The following is a 16,746-nucleotide window of genomic DNA, read 5'->3' on the forward strand; positions in this document are numbered from 1 at the left end:
TAATGGATGTGCGAGATAAGTACGTTTTCCGACATTAATATGCAAAACTACTCGTTTCACCAGATACACCCAGCCATGTATAAGTGTCGAAAACCTGATAATTCATCAATAAAGTTAAGAAATGTATCATTGTGTTCTTAGGGTCAGAACTTGAGAATGGTTATAATGTAGTTTACACATGCAGGTCACGTCCAGTTGACCTCTATTGCTCTAGACCTCGAACCAGACTTATTTGAATGGGATTTGGACCTCCGATGCCCTGGGCACTGTTGCGAATGGCTGACGTCACTTTCAGCGCGATCTGCATGGTAATCGGTTTGAGTTTGACCTTTCAGTGACCCGCGGTCATGATGTCGTCACCCAGCGGCATCCCAGTCAAGCCGACTTGCCCAATTGACGACCAGGCTGCGGCATGTGCTTGGAGATAACGGGAGGGGGTTGGCAGAGCTCAAAATGACATATATTATGTGTGTGTATATATATATATATACTAGACGACCCATGACCCGTTGGGTCAATGTTATTATATATAATTAAGGGGTTACCATGGTTACAGTGGGGGTCAAAGGTCAACCTATGGCGAAGATATATAATTTTCTCACACTTTCTAATAGAGAGGCAAAATGCCATATAAAACTAAATTTACTGGTTCTAAATGCTTTTATTTATCAATCCTCACATAGAAGAGCAGTTTTTAGTAATGAGCAGTGAGGAGAAGACCCCTCAGCCAATGATGCCACCCCTCAGCCAATGATGTGACCCCTCAGCCAATGATGCTACCCCTCAGCCAATGATGTGACCCCTCAGCCAATGATGCTACACCTCAGCCAATGATGCTACACGTCAGCCAATGATGCCACCCCGCAGCCAATGATGTGCCCCTCAGCCAATGATGCTACCCCTCAGCCAATGATGCTACCCCTCAGCCAATGATGCTACCCCTCAGCCAATGATGCTACCCCTCAGCCAATGATGTGACCCCTCAGCCAATGATGCTACACCTCAGCCAATGATGCCGCCCCTCAGCCAATGATGTCGCCCCTCAGCCAATGATGGCGCCCCTCAGCCAATGATGTCGCCCCTCAGCCAATGATGTCGCCCCTCAGCCAATGATGCCGCCCCTCAGCCAATGATGTCGCCCCTCAGCCAATGATGCCGCCCCTCAGCCAATGATGTCGCCCCTCAGCCAATGATGTCACCCCTCAGCCAATGATGTCGCCCCTCAGCCAATGATGCCGCCCCTCAGCCAATGATGCCGCCCCTCAGCCAATGATGTCGCCCCTCAGCCAATGATGTCGCCCCTCAGCCAATGATGTCGCCCCTCAGCCAATGATGCCGCCCCTCAGCCAATGATGCCGCCCCTCAGCCAATGATGTCGCCCCTCAGCCAATGATGTCGCCCCTCAGCCAATGATGTCGCCCCTCAGCCAATGATGTCGCCCCTCAGCCAATGATGTCACCCCTCAGCCAATGATGTCTCCCCTCAGCCAATGATGTCGCCCCTCAGCCAATGATGTCGCCCCTCAGCCAATGATGCCGCCCCTCAGCCAATGATGTCGCCCCTCAGCCAATGATGTCGCCCCTCAGCCAATGATGTCGCCCCTCAGCCAATGATGCCGCCCCTCAGCCAATGATGCCGCCCCTCAGCCAATGATGCTACGCCTCAGCCAATGATGCTACCCCTCAGCCAATGATGCTACCCCTCAGCCAATGATGCTACCCCTCAGCCAATGATGCCACCCCTCAGCCAATGATGCTACCCCTCAGCCAATGATGTCGCCCCTCAGCCAATGATGTCGCCCCTCAGCCAATGATGCCGCCCCTCAGCCAATGATGCCGCCCCTCAGCCAATGATGTCGCCCCTCAGCCAATGATGTCGCCCCTCAGCCAATGATGTCGCCCCTCAGCCAATGATGTCGCCCCTCAGCCAATGATGCCGCCCCTCAGCCAATGATGCCGCCCCTCAGCCAATGATGCCGCCCCTCAGCCAATGATGTCGCCCCTCAGCCAATGATGTCGCCCCTCAGCCAATGATGTCGCCCCTCAGCCAATGATGTCGCCCCTCAGCCAATGATGTCACCCCTCAGCCAATGATGTCTCCCCTCAGCCAATGATGTCGCCCCTCAGCCAATGATGTCGCCCCTCAGCCAATGATGCCGCCCCTCAGCCAATGATGTCGCCCCTCAGCCAATGATGTCGCCCCTCAGCCAATGATGTCGCCCCTCAGCCAATGATGCCGCCCCTCAGCCAATGATGCCGCCCCTCAGCCAATGATGCTACACCTCAGCCAATGATGCTACCCCTCAGCCAATGATGCTACCCCTCAGCCAATGATGCTACCCCTCAGCCAATGATGCCACCCCTCAGCCAATGATGCTACCCCTCAGCCAATAATGTCGCCCCTCAGCCAATGATGTCGCCCCTCAGCCAATGATGCCGCCCCTCAGCCAATGATGCCGCCCCTCAGCCAATGATGTCGCCCCTCAGCCAATGATGTCGCCCCTCAGCCAATGATGTCGCCCCTCAGCCAATGATGTCGCCCCTCAGCCAATGATGTCTCCCCTCAGCCAATGATGTCGCCCCTCAGCCAATGATGTCGCCCCTCAGCCAATGATGCCGCCCCTCAGCCAATGATGTCGCCCCTCAGCCAATGATGCCGCCCCTCAGCTAATGATGCCACCCCTCAGCCAATGATGCTACCCCTCAGCCAATGATGTGACCCCTCAGCCAATGATGCTACACCTCAGCCAATGATGCTACCCCTCAGCCAATGATGCTACCCCTCAGCCAATGATGCTACCCCTCAGCCAATGATGCCACCCCTCAGCCAATGATGCTACCCCTCAGCCAATGATGTGACCCCTCAGCCAATGATGCTACCCCTCAGCCAATGATGTGACCCCTCAGCCAATGATGCTACACCTCAGCCAATGATGCTACCCCTCAGCCAATCATGCTACCCCTCAGCCAATCATGCTACCCCTCAGCCAATGATGCTACCCCTCAGCCAATGATGCTACCCCTCAGCCAATGATGCTACACCTCAGCCAATGATGCTACCCCTCAGCCAATGATACTACCCCTCAGCCAATGATGCTACCCCTCAGCCAATGATGCTACGCCTCAGCCAATGATGCTACCCCTCAGCCAATGATGATGATGATGCTACCCCTAGACGACCCATGACCCGTTGGGTCAATGTCAGTTTGAATAGATATGAGAATAGAACTAAAGCGAACGCTGGACATCATCAGGGAGATTATTTGGGCCAGCAAGCCATAAGGCTCACCTCTCCAGCGTTCTAAATAACTTACCTGTGATACTTGATTTCGGCCCTTATCTCCGATCACGTTGACGGAAATCACCACAGCATATCGTCAAGATCCCTCCAAAAGGCTCGTCTTTGTCACATACATCACGCAACGTGCGATCCACAGCCTCAAAACTCTCTCTCCTGATCATAGGACACTCATCCCACACGATGAGCTTTGTACTTCGAAAGGGGTCTGCGATAGTGGAATTTTTATCGATGTTGCATACGCCATCTTCCCTCGGTGTCAGAGGGATTTGGAACCTTGAGTGCGCTGTTCTTCCACCAGGCATGAGGGTAGCAGCTATGCCAGATGAGGCCACCGCAAGGGCAACTTCTCCACTCGCTCTCACTTTAGAGAGAATCAGGTTAATAAGAAACGTCTTCCCTGTGCCTCCAGGCACGTCAATGAAAATCATTGATGACTGATTCGTGCGTATGTTGCTATTCGCGTCCATAGACGTGAGGTGTGATTCGTTGTCCGCGTCCATAGCGCAGTCGGAGGGTTGATACGACATTCTTCCTGCAAATAGTATTGTGTTTGTGCTATCATTTTGCCGATCATCAAATGACAAATAAATTACATTGTGAAAATTAAAGATTTCAAATAAACCTATTTAAAGTGTATGCGCATATAAATAATTTAAAAAATCGAAGAAATATCTCTCGGTAATTTCCTGAAACATATTTTACTTCCGGGTAATAATGTTGAATGAAATAACGAAGATATATACTGTATGCCTGTTATTTTAGGCGGTGTATTTTCGTATATCAACGTGGCGTGATTTTTAAAATATATCTCTGCAATTTCCCGTGTGTGCGTGAATGTTCTCAATTATTTCTTTTACCGAGTCTAAAACCATCGATAAAAATGAAATCAGATGGCGACTTACATTGAAGATAAAGGCGTGAAACTGACTCAATGGCCTTGAAGATAGAAGCCTTTCAGAATTCATTTCGTTCTATAAACGGACACTTTCATCGGATTTTCTTCCCGTTTTTTTTCAACCGAGTCTAAAACTATGTTAGCGACTGTGAAAAATGAAATGATATATCGAATTTGATTTGAAATAAAACTGAGAGAGAGAGCAAGACACCACGGGCCTACAAAACAGGCCTCAAAGCTATGCGAGTTAATAAAATGGTGGATATTACTACTCTCTCAAAGGGGTAAGCCACGCCCCCGGACCGATCGAATGTTACATACAAACACGCAAGATTTCAATTTTATAATTATATAGATATATATATATATATACATATATATATATATATATATATATATATATATATATATATATATATATATATATATATATATATATATATATATACATATATATATATATATATATATATATATATATACACATATATATATATATATATACATATACACTATACAGTCACGTGATAGAGTAAGTACACCCCATGTAAAGTTTTGACTTTTTCAACATATTTCAACATACAGCTATTTGATCTTCATTTCAACAATATTGATAGATAAAGGTGATATAATATAACAAATATCATGAAACATTTACATTTTGTAGTCCATTGTATAATTTAAATAAACATAAATGCAAATTTCGCATGTGGAAAAAGTAAGTACACCCTTGGCTCCAATCGGTGGTATTGCCCACTTTGGCAGAAACAACCTCAAGTAGGCGTTTCTTATAACTGTGTACCAGTCTCTGACATCGACTGGGAGAAATTTTTGTCCACTCCTCCATGCAGAATTCTTTCAGCTGTGCGATGTTTGAGGGGTTTCTTGCACGCACAGCTCGTTTCAAATCCCCCCACAACATCTCGATGGGATTTAGATCCAGGCTTTGACTTGGCCATTCCAGAACCCAACATTTCTTTCTTTTCAGCCATTCCTTGGTGGATTTACTGGTACGTTTGGGATCATTGTCATGTTGCAAGGTCCACCTTCGGTTGAGCTTCAACTTTCCGACAGATGGCCTCACATTATCCTCAAGCACCCTCTGGTACAATGAAGAATTCATAGTGGATTATATGATGGTGAGCTGCCCAGGCCCTGATGCAGCAAAGCTGCCCCAAACCATAATATTTCCACCACCATGCTTTACAGTTGGTATCAGGTTCTTGTGGTCAAATGCTGTCTTTGGTTTTCGCCAAACATGTCTTCTGGTACTGTGGACAATTATCTCTACCTTTGACTCATCTGTCCAGAGCACATTGTTCCAGAAGTGCTGGTCTTTGCCTCGGTGTTCATTGGCAAACTTTAGTCTTGCCCTGATGTTCTTTCTGGACAGCAAAGGTTTCTTCCTGGCACACCTCCCATGTCGATCAAATTTGTGCAGCCTCTTTCTCATGGTAGACTCGTGCACTTTGACATCAACAGTGGCAAGAGCTACGTGTAGGTCCCGTGATGACATTCTGGGGTTCTTAGAGACTTCTTTCAGCATCTTGCGGTCTGCTCTCGGGCTGAACATGCTGGGGCGGCCTGGTCTGAACAAGTTGGCAGTTGTTTGGAATCTTCTCCACCTCTAGATGATCTTCCGGACAGTCGAATGATTGATTTCAAATTGTTTGGAGATCTTTTTAAATCCCCCCCCCCCCCCCCCAGACTCGTCGGCATCTATAACCTTCTTTCTGAAGGCCTCAGAGAGCTCTTTTGATCTCGGCATGGTGACGCTGCACACTTCAACAACAAAGAGCAAACCAAACTAAATGTCTGAGGTTTAAATAAGACAGGTTCCTCCAAGATCCTCTCTAACGATGTTCTAATCATTTGCACCTGAGCTGGTGCATCTGATTCTAATTTTAGGTATTTGAAGTAGTGATAAATGTAGGGGTGTACTTACTTTTTCCACATGCGAAATTTGCATTTATGTTTATTTAAATTATACAATGGACTACAAAATGTAAATGTTTGATGATATTTGTTATATTATATCACCTTTATCTATCAATATTGTTGAAATGAAGATCAAATAGCTGTATATTGAAATATGTTGAAAAAGTCAAAACTTTACGTGGGGTGTACTTACTTTTTCACGTGACTGTGTATATACATATATATATACAGACTTGGCATTTAATATGGAATTTTTTTTTTTCTTGACGGGTTTACTTTCTGAACTCGGTATATCAATCTGGTGAGTTTCTTTTACCCTTCGGTGATGTCTTTCTTGAAAGAACCATGTCACTGATTGTCTTTCGCAGCAAGAACTCAATAACAGGATTATATCACAGGTGGTGTGACAAAATGTAAGGACAGGTACATTTGATGATTGGCTTCACAATCGGGTATATAAGGGTTGTTGCGTTCTGTATTAGTGGAAAACAACTGCTGCACGTCTACAAAAGTTATTGCCGCTTCCTCTGGAGATGGTCCGTCAACTTGACAATGCTGTTTGTCATGGAGTGGTGACTTTACGAAATTCTGGCATGAAACCGTGCTATTGCTCGGCAGTATGGCATCACTCAAGGTCAGGTGTCAAAGATCCTGAAACTAAAATGCTCAGAGGGGTGTCCCTATTCCAATACCAAGGCCAGGACGTCCACGCAGAACCACAAGGAGAGATGATCGCCAGCTGCACCGGTTAGTCTGCAATGGCCGTACCAAGTCAGCTAATCGGCTTAGGGCTGAGTGGCAGCAACTGACAAATGTGCCTGTATCCAGAAGGCTAATCAACCAACGACTGGTTCAAGCAGGCTATCGTGCCAGGCGTCCCCTGAGAAAGCCACGCCTGACCAGACAACACAGCCAGCGCCGATTGCATTGGGCCAGAGAGCACCATCAATGGCAGCCAGGACACTGGAATCACGTGACCTTCAGTGACGAGTCTAGATTTCTGGTCTATCGTCAAGATGGCCGCGTCCGAGTGTGCAGACAAGTGCATGAAGCCTACAACGAAGATTGTATAGCGCCAAGAGTCCAAGCTGGAGGTGGTGGGGTGACCGTTTGGGCTGCTTTTCATAACAACAACACAACATGCATTTTAAAGGCCATTTTCCCTGCTAGAGCGGGGGTTAGCCTTGCGCTCCCCATGACAATCTTCTCCATTTTGCCCTATTTTCTGCATCTCTCCTTGTTAACCCCCTTGCCCGCATTTCTTCTTCCACCATCTTTAGCCAAGTCTTTCTCGGTCTTCCCCGTCTTCTACTTCCTTCTACAATCATTTCCATCACTCTTCTCAACCAGTCACTTTCATCCTTCCTCAACACTTGACCAAACCATCTCAACCTGTTCCTCTTCACAGCATCAATCACAGGCTCTATTCCCATCATCTTTCGCAATTCATCATTTGTCTTCCTCTCTCTCAACGATATTCCGCACATCCGTCGAACCATTCGCATTTCCACCCTTTCCAACCTTCGTTGCTGCTCTACGTTCATTACCCATGTCTCGCTCCCATAAATCATAACACTTCTCACACATGCAGCACACACCTTTCCCTTCAGCTTCAACGACACTCCCCTCATCATCAGCACGCCACTCAATTCCCAAAACTTCTTCCATGCACATCTCACTCGAGCAACCGTTGCCGAGTCTGATCCACCTTCTCCATTCAGCATGTCTCCGAGGTAGCAAAATGTTTTCACACCTTCCAGCTTCACGCCGTCTCCAAGATCCAACTCAACATTTCCTCCATCTGCAGCTCCCTCTGTGCACACCTTACATTTGAATGTAGCTGCCACACTGGTTAATGACCCTCTCAGACCACTACATTTTTGATGAACCCACTCAGCGCACATTGTACACTGAATGGAGTTCACTCCGACACCCTTCCTACACACAGCACAGGGCCACTTCCCAGTTCTTTCCACCTCACCACATGCTTTACCACTTGCCATCACCTTCGTCTTTCCGATATTAACCTTCAGACCTTTTGTCTCCATACATTCCTTCCACGTGTTCATCTTTTCCTTAAGTCCATCCATACTTTCCACAATCAACACCAGATCATCTGCATACAACTCCCACGGTAAACCCTCCTTTACGTTCTGAGCCAGCACCTCAATCACAGCTACAAATAGTAGTGGACTTAGTACCGACCCCTGATGCACTCCCACCTTCACCTCAAACTCACCACTGTTCCCGTCCTTCGTCCTTACAGCTGTGCGCGCTCTTTTGTACATTGCCATCACTACTCTGATCAACCATTCTTCCACTCCTAACTTCCTCAATGCCCATGTCAATACTTTGCGTGGAACCCGATCGAATGCTTTCTCCAGATCAACAAACCCAAGAAACAACTTCTTCCTCTTCTCCATGTACTTCTCCTGCAACTGCCTCACAATGAAAAGCGTGTCTGTCGTTCCTCTTCCTGGCATAAATCCAAACTGCATTTCGTCGATCTTCACTTTCTTCCTTATCCTCCTCTCCAACACCCTTTCCAATACCTTCATTCCATGCTCCAATAACTTTATCACTCGGTACGAGCCACACTCCAGAGGGTCACCTTTCCCCTTGTATAGAGGGACGAGGGTACTCAGTTCCCAATGCACTAGAATGCGGCCTTCTTTCACCACCAGATTACAGATCTCTGTCATTCTCTTCACACCCCAACTTCCTGCTGCCTTCAACATATCTCCCACAACTCCCGTCGGCCCTCCCGCTTTTCTACCCTTCATTGCTTTTATCGCTTCCTCAACTTCCTTCTCAGTTATCTTCTCTGCCAGTCCTAAAACTGGGTTAATCTCTATGTTGCCATCCCATTCATTCTCTGTATTCAACAGCATTTCCATATATCTTTTCCATCTTCCTTTAATTCCATCTGGGTCGACAACGATTTGTCCCACTTCATCCTTCAAGCAACTCACCCCCATCACATCACACCTCTCTTTCGCTATCTGCTTTGCAATCCTGAATACTGCTTTCTGACCCTCTTCCGAATCCAAGCGTTCTCCGAACATTTTCCTACATGCATCCTGCGCCTTTGCTACCTCTTTCTTTGCAGCCTTCCTGGCTGCCTTATAACTTTCATGCTCTGCTGTTTCTGCTCCCATACCCTTCGCCTTCTGCCACTCCTTGAACTTCTTCCTCTTCTCGTCAATCCTCTTTCCAACTTCATCATCCCACCACCATGTTTCCGAGTGCCTCGGTGGTCCTTTTGTCCATCCACATACCTCACCAACGGCTCCCAACAGACTAGCTTTCATTGACATCCAACCACTTTCAAGCTCAACCACATCATCCTCGACCCTACTCAGCCTCTCTTTTAATGCCTCCCTTACTGTCACCTCTTTCAACCTCCACACCTTCATTCTCGGTTGGTACTTCACCCGCCGAGCTCTCCACGCACCTTTCACCCTTACGTCGCAGACAACCAAGTGGTGCTCTGAAACAGCCTCCTCCCCCGGGATCACCTTTGTGTCTCGGAGGTGCCCCCTATCTCGCCTACGCACCATCAGGTAGTCAACGGTTGTCGTCGACCCACCTGACGTGTATGTAACAAGCTTATTATCCTCTTTCTGGAACTGAGTATTACAAATCAACAAATCAGCTCCATCAGCAAACTCCAAAATCCTTTCACCTTCTCCATTTCTCACACCATATCCGTAACCCCCATGAACTCCGTCAAAACCATCCATACTCCTTCCCACATGTCCATTTAGGTCTCCTCCTACCACAACAACTTCCTCATCTTTCACATTTTCCATCAGCTTCTCTATCGCACACCAGAACTTGTCCTTCTCTTCATCGCTTCGACCAACCTGCGGAGCATATCCCGAGATGACGTTCACCAAGAGCTTTCCAATCATCATTTTCACCATCATCAACCTATCACTCACTCTAGTCACACTCACCACACTGTCTACAAACTCCTCAGAAAACAGGACACCAACACCATTCACGCCCTCCGGGCACCCTTGCCACACAAACTTGTATTTCTGTCCCTGCCTACCCTTCACCATTCTCACACCACTTCCCTACCATCTCGTCTCTTGCACACAACATATGTCCACTCTTCTTCTGACCAATACTTCCACCACTTCTCCTGATCTCCCAGTCATTGTCCCTACATTCCATGTCCCAAACCTCAGAAAATGATCACTTCGGGCTGTACCCTGCCCACATGTAGTTGTAATTGTTATGGTTCTCTTTTTGAGGCAATGTTTTTTTTTATGGCCGGATGCACTTCCTGATGCCAACCCTCTTAGTCGCCTCTTACGACACGCAGGGATACGGCGTACCTATTCTTATCCAGGGTACACACTGGGTTTATGTACAGTACACACTCGTACACACAAAAGCAGTACACACTGCTTTTCATGCAGGGGGCAAAACTGACCTGGTTGTTCTGAATGGAAACCTGAACCAGTTCAAGTACAGGGTCATTCTGGAAGAAACATTGCTTCCATTTGCTCGTGCAGCCTTTCGAGGAAACTTTGTCTTCCAAGATGACAATGCACGGCCTCATCGTGCTCGCATGATCCAACACTTTCTTCCTGACCGTGGTGTAGAGCATATGGAGTGGCCTGCCATGCCCCCGGATATGAATCCGATAGAGAACTTGTGGGCAGAATTAACGCGTCAAATCGACAACTTGGACCAGCCGCCTACCTCTGTGCGTGAATTGCACAAGACTATTGTCACTGCATGGCAAGCGATTCCTGTCCAAACCTTGGCAAATCTCGTGAACAGCATGCCTCGACGTGTACATGCTCTCCTGAATGCTCGTGGGGGTTACACGAAGTACTGAACTGTAATCTTACTGTCCGTAATCCAGGTCATAATTTAGCTTTTGTTTTTGTTGGAAAAAAAAATGGCTAATGTGAAAAATAAAGAGATACTTCTGGAAAACGTACAGAAGTTTAACACAGTACTGTCCGTGAATTGAGTTCGATATCAGTTTACATCACTTTCAAGGATCAATTTATTTGCTTCGAAATGTCAAATGTGGTATTTGTTTCTTTTAAAGGTCACATTAACAAAATCTAGAATAATTTCAACATAATTCCAATGAACTTTTGGTTCATCATTTTGGTTCAAGTCATCTTGAAAAGTAAGTTCACCCCCACAAAAAAAATATTCCATATTAAATGCCAAGTCTGTATATGCATATACAGACTTGGCATTTAATATGGAATATATGCATATACAGACTTGGCATTTAATATGGAATATTTTTTTTGTGGGGGTGAACTTACTTTTCAAGATGTCTTAGAACCAAAAGTTCATTGGAATTATGTTGAAATTATTCTAGATTTTGTTAATGTGACCTTTAAAAGAAACAAATACCACATTTGACATTTCGAAGCAAATAAATTGATCCTTGAAAGTGATGTAAACTGATATCGAACTCAATTCACGGATGGTACTGTGTTAAACTTCTGTATGTTTTCCAGAAGTATCTCTTTATTTTGCACATCAGCCAAAAAATTTTTTGACAAAAACAAAAGTTAAATTACGATTGGGATTACGTACAGTAAAATTACAGTTCAGTACTTCGTGTAACCCCCACGAGCATTCAGGAGAGCACGTACACGTTGAGGCATGCTGTTCACGAGATTTGCCAAGGTTTGGACAGGAATCGCTTGCCATGCAGTGACAATAGCCTGCTGCAATTCACGCACAGAGGTGGACTGCTGGTCCAAGTTGTCGATTTGACGCGTTAATTCTGCCCACAAGTTCTCTATCGGATTCATATCCGGGGACATGGCAGGCCACTCCATATGCTCTACACCACGGTCAGCAAGAAAGTGTTGGATCATGCGAGCACGATGAGGCCGTGCATTGTCATCTTGGAAGACAACGCTTCCTCGAAAGGCTGCACGAGCAAATGGAGGCAATGTTTCTTCCAGAATGGCCCTGTACTTGAACTGGTTCAGGTTTCCATTCAGAACAACCAGGTCAGTTTTGCCCCCTGCATGAAAAGCAGCCCAAACGGTCACCCCACCACCTCCAGCTTGGACTCTTGGCACTATACAATCTTTGTTGTAGGCTTTTTGCACTTGTCTGCGCACTCGGACGCGGCCATCTTGACGATAGACCATAAATCTAGACTCGTGACTGAAGATCACATGATTCCAGTGTCCTGGCTGCCATTGACGGTGCTCTCTGGCCCACTGCAATCGGCGCTGGCAGTGTTGTCTGGTCAGGCGTGGCTTTCTCAGGGGACACCTGGCACGATAGCCTGCTTGAACAAGTCGTTGGTTGACTCGCCTTCTGGATACAGGCACATTTGTCAGTTGCTGCCACTCAGCCCTAAGCCGATTAGCTGACTTGGTTCGGCCATTGCGGACTAACCGGTGCAGCTGGCGATCATCCCTCCTTGTGGTTCTGCGGGGACGTCCTGGCCTCGGTATTGGAGTAGAGACACCCCTCTGAGCATTTCGTTTCAGGATCTTTGACACCTGACCTTGAGTGATGCCATACTGCCGAGCAATAGCACGCTATTTCATACTGTAATTTCGTAAAGCCACCACTCCATGACAAACAGCATTGTCGAGTTGACGGACCATCTCCAGAGGAAGCGGCAATAACTTTTGGAGACGTGCAGCAGTTGTTTTCCACTAATACAGAACGCAACAACCCTTATATACCCGACTGTGAAGCCAATCATCAAATGCACCTGTCCGTACATTTTGCCACGCCACCTGTGATATAATCCTGTTGTTGACTTCTTGCTGCGACAGACAATCAGTGACATGGTTCTTTTAACAAATAAATCACCAAAGTGTAAAAGAAACTCACCAGATTGATATACTGAGTTTTTTGTTTTTTGTTTTTTGTTTTTTGTATACAAGATCGAGGCTCATGAAAGAGCTAACATTAATCACACAAAAAGACAAACCGATACACAAAACACAAAAAACAAGGGGAGCGGCAGACAAGATGGGGAGAGAGGGGGAAGGACACAAAAGAGAGTGGGAAGAGGGGGAAGGACACAAACACAACATTTGAGAGCAGGGACATCGGGAGGACTTGGGGGGAGGTGCGAGAGGATTAAAACATATGAACACTGCAAGGACTCTGGGGTGAATTACCGGGGGTAGAAAAGATCAAGGTTTTCGATGGGGGAAGATAAGAGATGGTGGTGAACAGCTGTTTTAAAGACCTGGAGGGAGGAGTGGGATTGAAGGGAGTGGGGGAGTTTGTTCCAGAGGCGGGAGAAAAGGGGAATGAAAGAGTGAAGGTGAGCAGAGAGCCTAGACTTTGGCAGTTTAACCATAAGAGGGTTGCAGGCAGATCTTGTGCGACCTGAAGGAATATTGGGGGGACAGAGCACAGAGAGAGCTGGGGGAGCAAGGCCGGAGACGAGTCGGTAGAAGACAGAAAGACCACCAACCTGCCTGTGGTGAGTGAGTGAAAGGCCCTCGGCGTTGACTACATCGCAGGAGATTCCAATGATTCTGAAAGCTTTGGCCTCAACAGCGTGAAGCCGAGCAAGGTGTGAGGCAGGAGCACCAGCCCAGAGGGGGGAACAGTATTCCATTGAGCTGCGGATGAAAGCCTTGTATGTGGTGAGGAGCTCAGGTGTGCCAAGGAAGGACTTCGCACGACGGAGGATGCCCAGTCGGCGACTGGCTTTGGAGGCCAGCTTGGAAATGTGGTTTCCCCAAGAAAGATCATGGCAGATAGTGAGACCCAAAAGCTTGAGCGACAGAACTTCTTGGAGAGGATTGTTGAGAAAGTAGATGGGAGGGTTGTCCAGTCGGTCCTTTCGGAGAGACATTGTAAGAGTGTGAGATTTGTCAAGATTGAAAGACATGTTCCACTTGTCTGACCAGTCTGTGATTTTGTCCAGGTCTGCAGAGAGTGAGGAGGCTGCAGACTGCCGATCTGAGGGATGAGGAATGGAGCGACAGAGCGTAGAGTCGTCAGCAAAGAGATAGAGAGGATTTTCACTAATATAGTTTCCAAAGTTTCCAATCTCTCTCTCCCAATTCTATTACGTGCCTCCGCTCGCCAGCAGCGTTACGCGAGTTAAGAAAGTAAACCTAAGTCAAGAAAAAAAAAATATTCCATATTAAATGCCAAGTCTGTGTATATATATATATATATTTATATATATATATTGTTGCGGTTTTGAGAACCCCTCACTTTGTAAATACTTGTAAATAATATTCCATCATTTAAAAGGTTAAAGGTCGCACCCATAGTTTGTCCATATGCAACACGTAGGCCACCATAGGAACTTTAGTTATTTCCTTATTATGTGTGAGATAAGGCCGTGTTCCCAATAGTTGAATCTGCGTTGCATTAATCAAATAAGATAGGCCCCATTCGCTTCCTTTCCAATCTCTCTCTCCCAATTCTATTACGCGCCTCCGCTTGCCAGCAGCGTTCGCTCCATTGAACCTTCGCCAACACCTTCGCGCTCGCTCCAAACGTCATTGAACATGCGGTCTCAGGCCGAGGAAAAAGGGGGCGGGACACAAGAACGAGGCGTGGCCCTGTCAACTCGCCGTCAAGGGCGGAGCCGGTAAGCCCTCGCCAACCAACCAGGGCTGAGGTGAGCTCACCTGCGGGCGTGGTTTAGAAGTGCGTGCATGGATCTCAAAGCGCGTTATATAAGCGCAAGAGCGACGCCCTTTTACAGACTGCGCGGAGGTCTGGCCAGTGAGCACACCCTTTTATAAGGACTGCGCAGGGGACCATCGATTTTAACGGCCTTCATGCGGGGGGCTTCATTCGGCGGCCTCCTTTTGCAAGGACTTGAAGGACTGCGTGCAAGAAGAACTGCGTGAGGGTTCCCCTTTGATACGAACTGCCTTGTTGAGACAAACATTAATAGAGAGAGAGAGAGTGCGTTGGCACGCTATACGTTTATCCCGTGCGTAGCATCCCAGTCCCCCCCCGATATATCTGTAAGGTCCGCTCGTGGTCAATGACACGCGGCGCGCTGCCGGCCTGCTTCCATCGCTACCACGGCACGTGTCGGGACCGGACGAGGAGCCTGACCATCTGCCTGGACCTTCCTCCCCTACCACTACAATTCCGTGTGAGTGTGTCTGTTTGTCCTGGGGTTATAAGTTAAGGCCGTATAGATAAGATTGCCCTGTGTCCTTTTGCTTCTTCTTCTTGTTGTGCATGCTTCCCTTTCCTCTTCTTTTTGGGTTTGTAAATAAATTCACCTTGTTCTTTCTTGGTTTTCCTAATCCGATCGCCTCCGTCCTTTCTTTCAATTGAGTACCTGTGGCACGATTTCGGAACCGCTATAATCGGGTGTAGTTTTATTTTTTTAACGGCTCGGACCGCGGATCGCTAACCGCTCGGCATTTACCATCCTGTCCGCGGTTCGAGCGGGAGTTATTTCCCTGCTTTACGGTCGGGTTAGTAAGTAGGTATTTGGGACTTCATTGACCAATCACCCAAGCTAATTCAGACCGGAAGGAGTGTCATAGCTTCCAGGATTGGGGGACGGCCAGCTTAAAAGACAAGGGGATTAACCCCCCCCCCCCCCCTTGATAAGGGGAGCGCCGACCCCCGAATCCGCAACAATATATATACACATATATTTATTTATTTATATATATATATATATATATATACAGTATATATATATATATATATATATATATATATATATATATATATATATATATATATATATATATACTGTATATATATATATATATATATATATATATATATATATATATATATATATATATATATATTGTTGCGGTTTTGAGAGAGTACATATAACATTATTAAAGGTTAAAGGTTTGCCCCCATAGTTAGTCCACAAGCAACACGTAGGCCCATTAGAATTAGTTATGTCATAGTATGTGTAAGAGTAGGCCATTTCCCTTGTGACATCTGGGTTGTGTAAAGAAATAATAAGCTTAGGTCCTTTTCATTTTGCGGCCACCCTCCAGTTTCCATCATGGGCATAAACGATCCCGCGCCCCATTTGGCATCCCTAAATTTGTTACGCTTTGGGCTACCCACGGCAGTTTGTTACGCTTTGGCCGCCAGCAGCGTTCACTGCCCTTGGTTTCGCTCGAAACTAATCAAATGCCACGAGGTAGGCCTGGAAAGATGGAGGAGCGTGAGGACGAGGTGTGGCCGCATCAAGCAGCGCGTCAGAAGGTGGTGATGGTAAGGGCAACAGCCAACCAGAGCTCAGTGGGCATGGCATGCTAGGGCGTGGCAAGAAACGTCTGGTGAGTTTGAGAGGGTTCCAAGGGCGTGGTAATAAAACCCTTGGCGCGAGGCCCCCACCTCAGATGGGTCGGCACCAGTTGAGCTGAGGAGTTGAGATCAGAGGAGAAGGGAGAGGCACTCGGCGAGTTCACCTGAGATGGGAACGGAGTCACGCATCGCGAGCGAATTGTATTGAAGGAGCGCATTGAGCTACGCAGTGAGATACTGAAGAGCGCATTGTTCGCGGTTATTGGAACTGTTCGCTTATTACGTACGCGACTGAGCCGCGAGTGTAACCGCCACAGCCAGCCTACCGTTGCCCTGTAATAATCCCGTGCGTGCCAAACGACACGAGGAGAGTTCCT

General features: G+C 47.0%; 1 long non-coding RNA gene across 16 annotated transcripts in view; it reads left to right on the top strand.

Annotated features, from left to right (window-relative positions):
- Positions 1 to 16,746, top strand: part of LOC144891801 (uncharacterized) — a 217,323-nt gene that overhangs the window by 101,402 nt on the left and 99,175 nt on the right. The gene's annotated exons all lie outside the window — the stretch shown is intronic.

Source organism: Myxine glutinosa, chromosome 4, assembly GCF_964187855.1.
Source record: "Myxine glutinosa chromosome 4, kmMyxGlut1.1, whole genome shotgun sequence".
NCBI classification, from domain to species: Eukaryota; Metazoa; Chordata; class Myxini; order Myxiniformes; family Myxinidae; genus Myxine; species Myxine glutinosa.